The 18,154-nt window shown below is 34.4% G+C and overlaps 1 long non-coding RNA gene across 1 annotated transcript in view; it reads left to right on the top strand.

The window, feature by feature from the left end:
* The window catches only part of LOC128931341 (uncharacterized), a 138,459-nt gene that overhangs the window by 107,352 nt on the left and 12,953 nt on the right, over nucleotides 1–18,154 (top strand). Inside the window, exons 3-5 of the long non-coding RNA XR_008479609.2 lie at nucleotides 8,360–8,507; nucleotides 14,530–14,629; nucleotides 15,625–15,728. This is a non-coding gene — a long non-coding RNA (uncharacterized LOC128931341). The remainder of the gene's footprint in view (nucleotides 1–8,359; nucleotides 8,508–14,529; nucleotides 14,630–15,624; nucleotides 15,729–18,154) is intronic.

Genomic DNA, 18,154 nt, shown 5'->3' with positions numbered 1-18,154 from the left:
AAAACTACCTTATGCTATGTAGAAGGGCAATGGGGAAGGAAAAATTTGCTTGCAATATACAAATGTGTACATGCCAAGTAAGCAACACAATATTTATGGCTGTTATGGAACTACATTCTGCAGTATGTAGTTGTTTTTAAATTTTTATTTACCACTTTTCACCATCCATTCCATGTTTTTGTTGCTTTGAGCATCTGCATTTACTATACTTCTTTACTTGATGGAATACTCAGAAGAATCTGAATCAATAGTTCCTGTCTTCATTGGGTCCTGAAGTGTCTATGTAAATATTGGTTCTGAATAGTATTTGGGCAGGGCATCCTCTGAAGTGCCTTTTAGTATCTTCTTATCAAATTAAAATTAGCAGAAAACTGAAGACCCATTAGTCTAGCCATGCTATTACTGACTGAACTCTCTGTGTGGCTCAGTTCTTCAAAGGAACCAGCTAGCTACTATTTTGTGGATAATGTCGTATAAGAAGTTCAGCGCTGATCTCTACTGTTGGCAGGTTTTATTTGGTTTTTGTTTTGCTTTTATTTTAAATGCAGTAGTCGTTGCTGCTAGAATATTCTCGGTGAAAATTAAAGCATGCTGGTGTGATCATGAATAATATTCACCTTTGCTGCAATCACAGTTTATTCATAAGCTCATTATCCAAGAACAGAATAGCAAAGGAGAATGACTGACATCAACAGAAAAAGTTATTGTTCCCACCTGTTCAATGAGAGATTCCTCTGTGGTGAAATTCCCAGGGAGAATGTTCATGTGGGTCATCAAAATCACTATATTTTATGTCTTTTGAGAGGCCAACACATATTTTTAACCCAGATTTCCAACTTTTAAAGTATGTTTCTTCAAGTTTCTGACTAACCAATATCAATTGCTTATAAATCAGTGTAGATACATATATCTGATTATATCTCCTTCTAGGCATAACAACCAAATGCACTGCTTTAAGTTGTTCTCACTGGGGTTATACCCTTTCCTTACTGACATGCTATACTGCCTCAGCCACCAAGTCTTGAATGGTGACAAGCTATCATGTAATAGTTTTTTTTTAAATTCCATTTGACACAGGTAATTGCCTATATGGCCACAGGCGGGGGATATGAATACTTTATCAATATAGCAGGAATGGTGTCACTGAAATTTGAGCTCCATTTCATGTAAATTATTTGTGACTTTAGAACCTATTCTAAAGCTATCTCGACTCCAATGTGAAAGCTGTGTACTTCTTTGTATGCTCAAATTTATGATTTGATGGGTCAAATGATAGAAACAGTAGTATCTGAGGATGCATGGTACCTTTGTTTTTTTATGTTGGGGTTATTAACAAAAAGATAAGAGTTCTCTGATGAAGAAGATGTTGTTTTTCCCCAAAACCCTAAGGGGATGCACATTAATTTTCCCATTGGATAATGCCAGAATTCCCAGACATCATCTTTAGCAGTTGTAGAAATTTCAAGGACCATTGGCTCTGCGGGATCATATTACCAAGTGATAAAATGCCTTTCTTAGCAGGGTAGACTTTCATTAATGCTTTTTATTTCTCCTTATGGTTTGTTCAGTAATTATTATTGAATTTAAGTAACTCAGTTAAATATGTAGTACAAGTAGCTTCCAGAACTCAAAGAGATCCACTAAGTATGGTTCCTCCTTTTTATTGTTAGATGATACAAGTTTTAACCTATTATCTTTCACTCTCATTATATCTTAACATGTCCCAGACCACTAGATTGTTATAAACTCCACTGACGTACCAGGCCCTTAAACCTTGGGAGAATATGTTGCCCACCCTCTGGTACAGATAAATATTATTAAGGCTTCTAAGATATTTTATTTTTCTTTCTTACTAAGTCCAATCAGCATGAACTCAACAATACAGTAGTCAGAATGAGACCTTTTTGAGTAATAGAAAGACAATTAAGATTTCTATGTCATGACAGAAGTGGGGAGCTGATACTGCTCTATACAAGGATTTAAAAAAAGAAACAGCTTTAAAAATTAATAAAAGCATTATAGGTACCATTATAGTTATTAACTTGCTTCTGTCTTTTTTAAGGCTGAATCATCTGAAAATCTAAATTAAAACTAGATTCTTCAAGATCAATATTTCTTCTGCACAGGCCAAATAGAAATTTGAATGAGAAGGTGAATGTAATCTCCGCCATTGTATCTTTCAGGTCTTTGATGGTGATACTAATCTCTTCAGGTATTCCAAGATGTGGTATTACTTTTGATTTATTCTTTTGCTTGGGAAAGGGAGTTCCAGGGACTTGTGTTTGGCCTTTTTCATCCTGATAAGTCCTCACTCTATTTATCATAAACTAATGTGGGGATTTTGACAGTTGTGGAATTTAGCTGTTCATTTCCTGTATCTAAGAAGTGGGTTTCAAGTAAGTGATGGGACATACTAAGCACATTATGAGATGGACTGAGACAAAATCTCCATTTATCACCTCACTATCAATAGCTCTTACTCTTACTGAGGAATCAGAGTGGTGTTTCTGGTCCCGAGGAATTAATATCAGTTCAGAGGCAGTGCCAAGAAGTCTCTACAAAGTTTATCCTTTTTCTTTTTCCAAAAGCAAATTTGCTCTGGTAAATTGTCTCAGACTCCCTCGGGGAAGACTAGGTGGAAGTGTTATACTTTGTAATTGTATCAGTATTTCTAGGGCATTGCTCAAGTGGTTCTTGCCTCCCTTTCAGGGAGATCTCCTTTTGAATTGGCTCCAGTCTGGAAATCAAAGTGAGGGTCCATAATTCTCATTCCAGTGTCAAAGAGGCCATTACTTATTGCAAATATAATCAGAATAGAGCATCAATTCCAGATTTTTATTTCTGAAGTTCTCCCTGAAATCATGTCTGGTAGATAAAAGCATACCACTTTTGTAATTGAAATGACTTAAAAGTTGATAGTGATGCTGTGTTAATATCAAACAACTTATTACAAATATAGAATATTGTCTAGAACAACATCTAATCTGTACGAGCATATAAAATAATGATTTTTCAATTTTTCAATATATTTGTTCTTTCATAGAACTGACCAACTCATACTCCTACCAATGAATTCCTTTAGAATAAGCACTATAAGAGAAGAGGAACCTTTCATTTTTGTTGTCTGGCCTAGCGCCTGTTATTAGTAGTATGTCTGTGTGTATATGTGTAAATATATGTAATCACATTGTAAAATCATATCTGTGTAAAATTCTAATGATTAGAATATATTTTCTTATATTGAGCTCTAAGCCTTGGCAACATACAAAGTAAGTCCATACTACTTTTGATGTAATTTGTAAAATATTTAAAGATCTGCCTACATACATCTACTTTGCTTCAGGCTAAAGGTCCCAGTACCTTGGAAAGATATCTCAAAAGATACGATTCCAAATCACCATTGTCTTCTTTTCATTTTTCTCTAAATAAGCTAACATTTGTGTTTGACAATACCTCTTGATTCAAGGTGTCTGGGACTAAAAGGGGTATTTTCTCGATTATTTCAAGCAGTGTGTTTTTATTATTTACTCTGTTCTACATGATATAGATACATTTCTAAATATACAAAAAGTAATTTTATTTATATACTTATATATAGTTTTAAATATTTCTATTTCTTTTCTTAATGATTCATAGTTTGGCAATCACTTTACATAGTTTTTAAAAAAATTACATATACTGTTATTTCAAATGTATAAACATGCTTCAGAAATATTGTAACTGAGCCATACATACCCATTTCTATGTATCTGTTCTTCTCTTTATGATTTAAATATATAAGAATTCATACTTGAGAATTTATCCTTATTAAAACATTCACTTTTGCAACAAATGTGGCAATGAATTTTGAGCTAGAAGACCTTCTCAGTCAGTCCATTGTAGCATTCAGATTTCCTTTGGCACTTAGCCTCTTGGTGGACAAAAATGAGTGAAGAATGCTATCAGTATTCATAACCCATAATGACAAATGAAGCAATGGCTGACCCTGTCTCTTTTGAAGAACTGTGCACAATGTAGTTCTCATGACAGCAAAGGAAGCTCAGGAAAAAATGGACTTAAAATTGACAGGGGAGCAAAGGAGGATTAAAAAAAAACTAGGCTTTATCAAATGAAGTTTTGAAAAGAAAAGGAGAACAAGACATTGCCCATTAAAGTAAATTCTGTACAATATAACAAGGAATTACTTGAGCTAAAATAAGGGCTTGGACATGGGAAATATTGTGGCTTAGAAATCTTGTTGGGAAAAGAAACCCTTTGTCCAAACAAGGAAGAGTTTGTGATAAAATATGTACTTTATATGACAATTGCATTTTATAAATATTTGTTTTATTAAATTATGGGCAATGTTCTAATTCAAGCACGGCATTTATTTTTCATCTATTTGAAGGTTTGTTTGAAAAATTAAACATAAATGTGCTTGCCACACTATAAGTTTTCTTTTAGTCCAAAGAAAGAACAAGCTCAAATTTCCATAGAGAACATTGCAACTGATGATGAAGCATTTGGTGGATACACTCATCACATGACAATACTTACAAGATTCATAGATGGGCCTTTGGTGTACCATGAAGATAAATAGCCAAGAAAGTTATGAGAAAGAGAACGGCTTGAGTGTTGGCTTAAAAGAAACGTTCAAAGACTCTAGGTTGGTGATTTATTGTTTTAATAACACTTGATGATTTGTCAACTTTTTTAAAGGCCCTTCTCTTCCTTCATAAAATATGGCAGACTGAAACCATGAAATTCTATGCTTCCAAAAAAACACAGAACTCCCACTTATGCCCTTGATGCAAGGACAGCTAGAGAAAGAGAGTTTTATTTTCTATGGCCTAAATATACTCTGACATCTATTCTTCCACAAAGTAACCAATTTATATCTAGCTTAGTTGTTAGCTAAAGTTCTCAAAGCTCTTAAGATAGCTGCGTTAAAGCCCTCCTAGAAGTAGTAAATATGATTTCTATGGTACTTTCAACCTCAGAAATGAAGTGGGTGTATTCTTCCAGGATTCTCAGATAACTAGCATTTTTAAATACTAGTAAGAAAAGTTAGAATGATAATTTCAAATTCTGTTTAACATGTAAGTGTAAACATAATGGAAGAAAGATACAGTATTATACATCTCATTCCTAAATTATCTAAGATCAAATTAATCACTTTTTATATGTTGGAAATATATATTAAAAAAAATTAAAACAATGACATCATATGCCATAAAATAATAGAAGTTACTAAGTAATTTGTAGGTATAAAAGTACAATCCGCTTTTAAAAGAAATTTGAGCTTGGCTTGGTGTGGCGGTGACTCACATCTGTAATCTCAGCACTTTGGGAGGCTGAGGTGAGTGGATCACTTGAGATCAGAAGTTCAGGACCAACCAGACCAATATGGTGAAACCCCATCTCTATTAAAAATGCAAAAATGAGTCAGGCATGGTGGCGGGCACTTGTAATCCCAGCTACTTGGAGGTCTGAGGCAGGAGACTCTCTTGAACACAGGAGGTGGAGGTTGCAGTGAGCTGAGATAGGGCCACTGCACTCCAGACTGGGTGACAGAGTGAGACCATGTCTCAAAGGAAACAAAACAAAACAAAATTAATTTGAGCTTGTTTATTGTTGTTCAATTTTTTTAAGAAACATAGTCACAATTCTAAGATGTCAATAAAACCATTTTTGACACCAGAAATTTGTGATTTTTTTTTTTTTATGATGGGATGAACATTTGCCTTTCACTCTTTCCCATATTATATTGTTGCAATCAAGGGACTCTTAAATATGTTTTTGAAATTTTTTAATTTTGAAATAACTTTTGACATTAAAAGATTTCTAAGTATAGAACAGGGTCCCTAAGTACTTTCACTCAACCACCTGTAATGTTAATATCTTTCATGACATTGCATACTTATCAAACCTAAGAAATAAAAATTAATATTGTCAATTACACTACAGATTTTATTCTGATTTCCCTAGTTTTTCCACTCATGTCTTTTATCTGCTCCAGGATACAATCCTTGGTAGCTCATTGTATTTAGATTCAAATTCTTTTTGGATGTCCCCTCAAAGAATGGAGCTCTGCACATTCTGGGCATTCTACACTACAGTGGCTGTCATTTTACTTCTCTTCAGCAATTCATACCTGTAGTAATAGCCTGCAATGTATTTTTGTTCTACTACAAAACCTTAAGTTTTAGGACCTGCATGTTGTGTGCCTACTCATTCACATATTCTGCAAAATTTGCTTAAGGACCCATAAAAAATACATTGCTGTTTTGCTGAAGTAACATTAACTTTATGTTTTCACTTTCTTTCATGCCCTATTTGTACCTCTCCATCTTAAAATTTCTCACAACGTTGCAAATGGTACCCTTTATCTCTGATCCTTTTAAACTTTGCATTCATCTTCCCTGAATATTCTCATTCTCAGATTACTCCAAGTGTCCTGTCTGCTTGGATGTTCCCTGCTGTAGGAGCATTTTAGACACATAGGCTGATTGCAGCTATCACATCCAACTTCAGCTTAAAGACGCACATCAATCTTCTTACATCGGCTGTTTACAATTCTTAACAATTTTTCCAAAACCTCAGCTCCCCTCTTGCCACTTGTTACATGTAGCAGATAACTCCTTCTTAAAACTTAGAACAGGACAACAAGCAGGAATCTTCCTCAGCATCTCTCTAATTACATACTTAATCTATATCATACTTTTTTCTTCCTCTGTTTTTTTCCCTGTTGCCATAGGTCAATCTACTTCTCAAACTCATCTTGTACTTTCCAATTGCTTTGCTACACTGTCTCGCTTCTGCCTAGTACCTCTCTGATATTTACCTCCTCCTACATTCAGTCATCCTCACTAACTTCTTTCTGTCCTATAAACACTGCAAGCCAGTTCCCATGTCAGAGGTTGCAGTTTTTGCAGCCTCTGCCTGTAAAGCTAGTATCACAGATCTTTATATATATGGCTGCCTCCAGCCAACTCAAATAAAATTTCTTCCATGAGTACTTCCGTGACCACATAGCTAAAGTTTTATCTTTTAATGGTCTCTTTCTATCCCATTATTTACTATTCATCACCATCTTACCTTTTTTACTATTTTTCATATTGCTGTTTTGCTTACCAACCAATCTCCTTATAATGTAACTCAGGAGTTAAAAGAACTGTATTCTGTTGCCCAAGCACCCAGAATAGTGCCTTGAAGAAACAAAATGTCACATAAACACTTTGTAATGAAATGACTGAAGATGTCACTCAACATTAAAAAAAATGGCATTTATTTTTGAAAAATATTAGTTATTGTGCTTTAGTACCATGACAATTAAGAAAAAATAGAGACAAAAAGAAAAAATGAACTAGAATTGGTTTGTTCTCAACATTTACAACAAATTTATTTTGAATAACTTATTATATATTACTCAATCCCACTTTATATGCAAATTTTTATTTGTAGTCCTTTTGCATTCAGAAAAATGTCATTTAATATATAATGTATAACTTTGTTATAATTTTTAGAAGTACATTTGAAAGAGAAAAAAATCTAGAAGGATGGCATAAAAAACCACCATAGATCGGTCCAATTTAACACAATGTAACAACTATAACTATAAATATTATTATTTTTTAATTAAATCCTCAGAAATTGTTCTAGGAGCATGCTGCAAATGAAGACAAAACTATTCAACATTCTACTAAATCTTTTTTAAAAGGGCTATAGCTTTGACATTGGAACTATGATCTACATCCCTTCCCCCCTCCTGTCCAATTTCATTTTGCAGAAACTTTGTTCCAGAGGAAAATGGCTTAGAGGTTCAAAGCCTTCTTCTCCACCTAGCCCCCACAGATAGGGTAGCAGCTTCACCCAAAGCATGGAAGACTGAGTATACTGCAGTCCTAAATCTCAGTCTCCTAACCTCAGCTTACTTAGGGGGCAAAACTGCACACATGAAGGGGCAAGCCAAGAAGACCAGAAGCTAACATCTCATTCAGCTTCCTGAGCCTAGAACAGAGAGATCGCTTAAAGAGAAAGAGGTCACTGTCCATTTCCCCAGCTCCAAGGCAATATCAGACGTTTTTGTCAAGGGGAGAGGCAAGCTTAAAAAAAAAAAAAGAAATGAAGTTTTGAAGCTTTCTCTAAAAGAACTGACCTTATTTGGAACAGAATATGAGAGTGTAATCATACGGGTGTGCTAAAGAACAATGAATATTTTAGTGATAAGCAATTAAGAAGAAGCTGCTAGTGCCATAAAAGCAGCCAGTTAAATCATACTCTAATTACATACTTAATCTATATCACACTTATTCTTCCTTCATTTTCTTCCCTGTTGTCATAGATCACTTTACTTCTCAAACCCATCTTAAATTTACAGCTAAAATTTTATCAGAGAGGACCAGAGAAAAAGACTGCTAAGAATAATCCTCCAAGAGTTGGAACATCAGAGACTAATCTAGAAGACTATCTCTGCAAAGGAAATGAATTGGATCAGACTGCGGAGGAATTTATGCTCCAGGGCATTGGTGAGAATGATAGAAAAATTAGCTGCCAATTAGTGGAAGCTAATAGTTGAGTTTGATACAAAGAAATCTTGACAGAAAGAAATTTGTGAAATTCATAATATCTAGAAATTTAATGATGCATTCCTAAGTAACCAATGAATCAGAGAAGAAATCACTAGAGAAACTAGAAAATATTTTGAGATGAATGAAAATGAAAATATAATGTATCAAACTTAGGGGATGTAGGTGCCATTTATACAAACAGCTATCTTAGATCAACAGTCTGTCTTTTTAACTTAAGACACAGGATAAAGAAGTAAAAACTAAACCAAAACAGTAGTCAAAAGATAATAAAAATTAGAGAAGAAATTAATTAAACAGAGAATAAAGAAACAATGGAGAAAATTAACAAGCCCAAAGATAGTTTATTTAAAAGACCAACGGAAATAAGGAAATTTTAGTTACATGGACAAAGTAAACAATAGAGAACATGCAAATTACTAAAATCAGGACTAAAAGAGAGGACATCATTACTGAATTAACAGAAATGAGAAGAATTATAAGGGAATAATATGGATAATTATATGCCAAGAATTAGTGAACTTAGAGGAAATGCCAAATTCTTAGAAAGATAAAACTACAGAAATGATTCTGAAGAAACAGAATATCAGAAGAGACTTGTAACAGGTAAAGAGATTGAAATATATGTATAACAAATTTGACTAAATATTTAATTAATTAATACAAATTCTTTCCAAACTCATCCAAAATACAGAAGAGGGGACACTTCTTACCTCATTTTCTGAGGCCAGTGTTACCCGGATACCAAAATCAAAGATCACAAGGAAGACAAAACCCAACAAACCAAAAAATTACGGGGCAATGTCCCTTATGGAAGTGTATGCAAAAAATCTGCAACCAAATACTAGCAAACTAAATTCAGCAGCACATAAATGGATTTTACTCATGCTGCAACAGGCACGAACCCTGAAAACCTGATGCTAAGTAAAAGTAGCCAGTTACCAAAAAAAAAAAAAAACAAACACCTACTGTGCAGTTTCATCATATGATATGTCCAAAATAGGGAAATCTATAGAGCCTATTTGATTTATTTGAATCCAGGTAGTAAATTGTTAAACACACACACACACACATACACACACACACACACACAGAGAGAGAGAGAGAGAGAGAGAAAATTTAAAAAGATAAATAGACCAATAACATTTGAAATATTATGAGAGGCATTACACCCACAATTGCAATTAATGATCTTAAGTGTCAAAATGTGTTTAAGAATAAAGAAAGGAATGTGCTATCCTCTCAGTTCTCTGTATTCACATGCCCCATGAATGTGAGGTGATTATATTACTATGGAATATCCTAATTTTAAAAGTTGTCCTTCTCTCACTCATGAAGAGATATAGCAACATTTTACTATGCACATATTCTCTCCATTATATTCAACGCATTACTGCAAATATTCCACATAGATTTTAACATTTAGAGGTTCATAAACAAAACCATGTAAACACTGCACTTCACACATTTCTTAAATACTTATGATAGGATGTCCATATTTTATTTCCAGTGGAGTTTTGTCCAATTTTGTTCACTATCTTATAGCTACAGTCTCTCAGCTGAAGGTGGATTTCCATTGGCAGATAAATATGCCCTCAACACTTGAATGTTAAAATAAACAGATTAAATACTTTAAAAGGGTAAATTATATGATATGTAAATTCTAGCTCAATAAAACTGTTGAAAAACCTTTAAATTTCACTTTTTGGTTAAAATTTTTCTAGTTCTTCAACACAGTTAATTCTATGTTGAATAATTTTCTGTTCTCAGTTCAAACATCACAGTGTTTGTAAATTGAAACCACAGAGGCATTTCTTCTCAAATTTTATATTTTCTAGGAAAATAAATTATGTTTCCTGGAAATAAATAAACAAATAAATAAATCTTGCTGTGGGCATGAATGTCTATCCTTTACAAGCTCAAAAAATGTTTTATATGTGAAAAATAGAATGTACATATTCACAAAGCATATATGCATAAGTATTTATGTTCATATATGAAATTGGTTATAAAATAAACTACAATACTATTTGGGCTTAATAAATCCTATAAGTAACAGCCAAACTACAAAAACATGAAAATAGTGTTAAATTAAACAATATATTTTCTAAGAGATGATGAATTATTTGAACTCAACATCCTTTGTCATGGAGAAACAAATACATGAAAGTAAAAAGGAAAAATTCCTGCAATTGAAAAAGGACTTAGGAAAATGCAAACTAACAAGTGAGTGTTGAACAGTGAGAACACATGAACACAGGGAGGGAACATCATACACTGAGGCCTGTCATGGGGTAGGGGGAGTAGGGGAGGGATAACATTAGGAAAAATACCTAATCTAGATGACGGGGGGATGGATGCAGCAAACCACCATGGCACGTGAATACCTATGTGACAAACCTGCACTTTCTGCACATGTACCCCAGAACTTAAAGTATAATTAAAAAAAAAACGAAAATGCAAACTAACTTATATTTTTCTATTAGAAATGTATATTCAAGTACATTTCTGATATATCCATTTTAGGCTTTTTCTGTTTATGTTATCAATGTTATTTAAATAAAATTAAGGTGACTAATTTTGGAAAAATACTACTATTTTGATTCAGTCTCTGAATTTTAATCTCATGATTAATTAGTGTTCCCTGTTTTTGACTAGATTAGTCTCATCTTTGCCATGATTACAATAATTTAATTAAATGAAGCATGTGACAAATAAATTTTTCAGTAATTAATCTACAGTTAGTCTACTAGATTACCTGTAGATAAAGTTTTAATTCATTCGCCTATCATTCTGCATACACTCTATAAATCCATAGTGTATAGGGTCGAGCACTATTTCTGAATTGTTCTTGATTACATGAGAGTAGAAACATTAAAAACATAGAACCCATTTTCTTTTTTTGAGATGGAGTTTCGCTTTTGTTACCCAGGCTGGAGTGCAATGGCGCAATCTCGGCTCACTGCAACCTCCACCTCCTGGGTTCAGGCAATTCTCCTGCCTCAGCCTCCCGAGTAGCTGGGATTACAGGCATGCGCCACCATGCCCAACTAATTTTTTGTTATTTTTAGTAGAGACGGGTTGTCACCATGTTGACCAGGATGGTCTCGATCTCTCACCTCGTGATCCACCCGCCTCGGCCTCCCAAAGTGCTGGGATTACAGGCGTGAGCCACCGAGCCCATTTTCTATTCATCCCAGAAGCATTTTGAGTCTGCTCTACAAATCACAGGCAACTCAAAATTATTTTGAGTAGCTCTGCTACTTGCCGTATAGTGTTTTTGACATTTATTTTGTTCACAAAATAGAACTTTTTTATAAACAAATGATTCATATTTATATAACCTGGCTAATTATCATATGTATCTTATTTTTTCATGGTTTTCGATAATTCTAAGAAGTACAAAGACAGCTAAGATCCATAATAGTCATCTGTGATTGAGTTTTTACTGTAGACTTTATTTGGTATATATGAAAATGTGCTGAGACTCAAGGTTGTGAAACAGTTAATAATTTATATTAGGACTAGCAATAAAGTTACCAAATGATTGTTAATGTATTCTGGCAAATATATTCTATGTAACCAACACAATCGTTGATAAAACAATAACCTTAAACATTTAAAAACCAGTATAATTTGCAGGATTTGGTCCTCTTTCTTGCAAAGGGCTGCATACCACCTGATAATTTCATTGTTCCCATCCGTTTTTATTTCTTGTCACCTTCCTGGCCCTCATAGACATTTGGAACTATCAAACTAGGTCTCCTACATATCATCACATAATCACTCCTGTCATCAGACCATACCACTGCATGTGGTGTAGCCTGGCCACACTCCTTCAAACAGTAGGAAGCCCGAATGAGGAAACTACCCACATCCCCTGAAGGGCTTATGCCACTCCATTGCTATTAGAGTTTTTCCTTTTTTCCTTCCATTTCTTCATATATTTCATCCTTTTGCTTTATGCCTTAAGATGGCATTTAATTGGTTCTTTTTAACCTGGCATTAAACAATATTTTGGATCATTTATATTGAAAACGATCGAACGTAAAGAATTATAGATTCACCGGGTTAGATTCCCTCCTTTGGCTTTATGCCTTAAGACGCTATTTAATTGTTTTTCTAAACCCAACATTAAACAATATTTTGGATAATTTATATTGAAAAAGAAGGTGAAGAATTACAGATTTACCAGGTTAGATTTTAGGACTGGGGGATGATCCTGAAAATAAATACTACAAGTTGCCTTTTTAAGGGAGTTGCTCTATGAAACATAATTAGGAATCTGATTAATCAGGAACTTGCTACTTTAACTGCTATCTTACAACAACATTGTTCCTGCTGTTTTCTGGGGACCATAAAGCCACCCCTAAAACTATTGTATGTAGGACCACACTACTATAGCTTCAATCCTCACCAGTAAAAGAATGTCCCATGCCACAATGAAGCTTCCTTCCAGGGGAGCAGCTGAGTTTGGAAATATTTCTACCCCATAAATTCCTTCCAAATATCCTGCTATATATTTGCTTAGTGAAAGCTGAACCACAAGCTACAGAGAATTCTAAGGAATGTATTCTTTGGATTTCTGACCTTTAGATTCCCAGTAGATTATTAAGCACACTGAGGTGGAGAAGGACTTCTGTAAGCCATGCTACAAGAGAATCAGAAAGGATTGAGGGATTTAGTCAGCCATATCTACCACGAATGACTTGAGGCCATGAATAATACATACTTAAAAACTTTGCTGAGTTTTTTTTTTCTTGAATGTCCCAACATTATTTCAAGATGATACTCTTTTATCTTTCTAACCATCCGTATAATTTTGAGGGTCAAAACTCTGTAAATTTCACATTACAGAACCCAATATTAAACTGGCTCAGGCAAAAAGATACTTAGCATTTAATCTAGCTTCAAACATAAAAGGATATTGGTTTTCTGTTTAAGGGAAGTCTGTTTATCTTTGCGTATTAGTTCTTTTCTGTGTTTTTCTCTATTCTCAGCTTGTTCTTTGATATGTGATAAAGAAAGTCTTCAGAAGCCCCAGCTTGGTTCACCCAGTACGAAGAGATTTTTCCTTTCGGAAAGATATAGTAAAATATTTAGTGCTAATGCTATTTGCATTTGGTGGATTCAATTTAAGTCACCTGTCCATCACTGAAACAATGTTTGTGGCCAGAGGAATGTGATTCTCGTATCCACTCATAGGACTAGGTAGGGCAACCCACCTGGAAAGAACTGCTGACCAAGAGAAAGGAGTAATTCTTCACAGGGAAATCTTGGTGGTAGTATGCGAAGATAATAATTTGCTGAAAAGTAAAAAAATCATAGTTATCCATATATCACTTCATTGTCATTAGTTATAGATCTATTTACTGATTGTTATGTCTTCCATCCCTTGGAGAAACAAACTTATAGATTTAGATTGATTTGTGTAAAGCTACCAATCTAAAGAATGTTGCATAGATGCAGATTAATGTTACAATGTGGATTAATTTTTTAAAGTTAAGTTTTATAGTTCTATAGAATTTATAAGTTCCTTTGATTCCCTAAAAATGACAAATATATGACCAATTTCAGACAGTCAGATATTGATTCAAAGTGTTAAGATAAATATTTTCCATGCAGCATTTTTTTCTACTATGTAGGACACATTGTTGATCATATGTCTTTGTTTGTAACAAAATAATTCAAAACATTTTCACACCCCTTGAGTCTAAGTGGCAAATATACTGTAATGAATTTCATTTTCTCAAGAAGTTAATTTATTAAAAGTTATTTTACCCTCTGTTTCAAATGAATGTTGGTCAGTTTCTTACTCATGGGAAATTATGAAAAATATAAATTGAAGAAAGACTTGTAAATCTTGACTCTAAGACCATAAAAAGTCCGAAAGTAAAGAAATATACTTTTGTCCATTTTTTTTCAAACATTGTGCTTTATATCCTCTGCTGCATATCTTCAGAAAATAGCCCTTCTAAAGAAGCATTAGACTATTCTTCAGCTGGCTTATTTCCTTAAAAATGGAGAGTGAATATAAAAAATCCCTGAGATTTAGCCTGAAGGTAAGCAAGCCTATTTCTATCATCTACTATATTCTGGGTAAGCAATATTTAGGTACCCTTTAGGCATTTTCAAGGCTCATTTTGTAAAGTTATTACAACTCCAGTGTGTAAAGAAATCTAAGTCTGAAGCTTCAGGTAACATGTTATTGAAAGATAAATTTACACATCTACCTATAACTTGTTAGCATGATTAAACAAATAAGACTAGTCAAAGAAATCTTCAGAAAAGAACTGACGTGAAGCATGCTTTGTGCTGATCAGTCATATCCAAAACCAACTTCTATCTAAAGACATCTCCACAATTTAGAGAAACTGCCACACAATGGCTTAAGTCCTGACACTTTAGCAGCTGTATTTTTGTAAAGAAAGTTCCATAGTTCACAGTACTTTGCATCAGCTATAAAAGAATAGTTTCTAAGAATTTTTGAGTAAATCAAATTGAATACATCCCAAAGATATATGTACAGACATTTCCCTCACTTAGGAAATCAAGCAAGTGCTACATTTGAGACTTGTAATTGTGCCCCGTATTTTTTTTTTTTTGTTTAATAACGAACCCTCTAATATTTGGATGACTTATAATCACTGCAGCTGCTCTAAGATGAGATTTCCCTAGAAACACTTTGTTTCTGGTAGCCATTCATCCCCTCGGCTGGAACTGAGATGGCAGAGGAGTGGCACATATTTTGAGGTGGTAGAAAGGTTGCACTTAGTGACCAGGGCCTCCTTAGAGAAAGATAACTCAAATGTTAGTTTTGTTACTCAGTCCTTAGGAGATGCGTGGTATCACGTGTCTACCATTATGTTGGCAGAGTGATTAGATATTTTTCTCTGGAGACTTTCCCAAATAATTGCTCTTTGGTTCCTCTCTAAAGCTAATAATGTGTTTTGTGGCATTCAGGCATCACTTGTCTTTCTACCATCTCTGCTGTCTTCTGGAATTCCATTCCTAAAAGCTCAAGGAGACTAACCTGTCATCTCTTACTTCTTTTCAGAGCTATCACTAATAGTGGATGGACATGTACTCTTGAATATTTAAACAACATAAAAATTTCTAAACTGCATGTTATCTAGTGCTGACTGTGTTTTCACATTCAAGGTATGAAATATTGTACAATTTTCCATAGCTCCATCAGCTACTTATTAGTAGAATCATAAACTGCCAAAGACATGACTTTCCGTTTCTCACACATGTCAAGTATAGTCTCTTCCAGAGAATCACAGTTCAAATTAATCAGAGAATTTAATATTAGCTCTGGTATGCTTCTCTATCTATGTTGTGTAGCCCAAATAAATGACTCTAAGAAGAAAATTTTAGGCAATGATAAAAAGAAATCCCAAGGGAAGACTATTTGAAATTATATTAAATGAGGTCAATGAGTAGATGTAATATGGAAACATGCTTCATGCAGTGCCTTAAGCATAAAATATGCTCTATGAATGATTTTTGTTATTATTATTTATACTTATTTTTTGTCATACCCCTGCAATAGCTCCAATCAATGGTTGGACCCATATCTCATTATGATTTTATATGCATATTCAGTTATCGAATACAAATTAGCCTCCATGAAATTGTCCATGTAAATTCTAGTTGCCCTGAAAATTTTAGTTCAATCACAAATAGCACAGCTAAGATAAAAACTTTATTTTCAGAATCAATCAATTGACACTGATTAGAATGAGTTTTAAACATCTGAAAACACTGACTGGTTCTCAAAGTAAATTATCTGATGTAATTATCTAAGTAAGCAGACACTGTAGGTTCCTAAACCTTCATTATATTATGAAATGTCCATAGTTCTATATAACCTTGCTCCATTATTTAATTCCTCTTTGAACTGAAGTTCTTAATTATATCAAACAAAAATACTCTGTCAATTTTAGTACCGTTTTCTTGATAAGCTCTCTGTAATGAGAAAAGCAACTTTAGCAGCATAATAAAAAGACCTCAATTGAAGAAAATCCCTGTCACCTATTTCATCTGATAACTTTACCTCTGACTTAGGAGTAATTTTTCCTCATCTTGGCAAGTGACTTTAAAAGGGTCTCTAATCCTGTTGCATCCCTTGTCCCCATCCTCCCTGCAATAGCCACTTTGTGGTGGCTAGCACCTGTAATCCCAGCACTTTGGGAGGTTAAGGCGGGAAGATTACTTGAGGCCAGGAGTTCAAAACCAGCTTGGCCAACATAGTGAAGCTCATCTCTACTAAAAATACAGAAATTGACAAGGTGTGCTGGCCCACGCCTATATCCCAGCTACGAGGCAGGCTGAGGCAGGAGAATTGCTTCGACCAGGGAGGCAGAGGTTGCAGCGAGCTGAGATTGTGCCACTGCACTCCAGTCTGGGTGACAGAGCAAAACTCTGTGTCCCCTGCAGTCCTCTTCCCCCGCTCCACACACAAAAATAAAACTAAGGGAAAGAGTAACAGAGCACATGATTGTTCAGTATTAAATGCCTACATATGCCAGGCATGAGAAACAAAATTCCTATTGATAATGTTTATAGAAGTCAATGTCTTGTGAAAAAAACAATTGTGTCATTTTTAATTTTTTGAATAAGGGCTTGTTTACTTATTTTTTTTTAAATAAGGGGTTTTGTCAGGACTCAAACTGTTTATAATCATGCAAAGCAGAATTTCTGGAAAATAGGAGACCCAAAATTAAATTTAGAGTAACTAAGTAGGTGAAAATTTAAACTCTTATAATCTGAGCTGTGCGTCTGAATTTTGAAGAAATTATAAATAAACAATAGAAATACCTGTTTTATTTGAGAGCCATGATGAGACTGAAAGAAATGTGTTCCCAGGATTGTTATTTGGCTATTAACAAAGACCTGCCTATATATTTGCGAATCCATTGAGAGATGCCAGATTCTGTTATATCAATGACAACTTCAAACTGCTCCCAGTGGGAAAGAACAGTATTGAAATAGCTCCTGGGGAACAAGGTCTGTGTTGAGCACCTAGGGTATCTGAGGGATAGTGAAGAGAAAATTCAATTACAGAAAATTCACTATTTCCATTGGGTGTTTTGTCATTCAGCTGTTATCCTGGGGAGATGATTTGAACACAGATTTCAAGTTAAAGAAAAACAATCAACTCTCAGTTATGCCAGAGCCGATTATTCCATTTATGTACCATCATCCAGGCCCTTTGATTATCCTCCTTCTAAGTCTGTCTTTCTTCCATGTTTGTTTTATTTTTTTCATTACTATCACCACAAGAGAGAAATGTGAACTACGGAGTGGAAAAAATATATGTCTCTTTGATGGCAGATATGGAAAAACAACTCAAAACAGAGGAGTCATCAAAGACTTATTTACACTTCAGAAAGTACCTTTTTTTATTTTTCCGTAACAGATGCATATGCACATGCGCATTCACTCACGCGCGTGTGTGCACAGCGCACACACACGCACACCAACACACACACACACCAACACACACACACACACACACACGGGGGTATGGAGGGCATAGAAAATGGAAGGAAAAAGAAAGAAAGTTGTTCACCCTTTCTATA

Source organism: Callithrix jacchus, chromosome 2, assembly GCF_049354715.1.
Source record: "Callithrix jacchus isolate 240 chromosome 2, calJac240_pri, whole genome shotgun sequence".
Lineage (NCBI taxonomy): Eukaryota > Metazoa > Chordata > Mammalia > Primates > Cebidae > Callithrix > Callithrix jacchus.
Note: the sequence above shows the minus strand (reverse complement) of the source record. Positions and strands in the feature narration are given on the sequence as shown.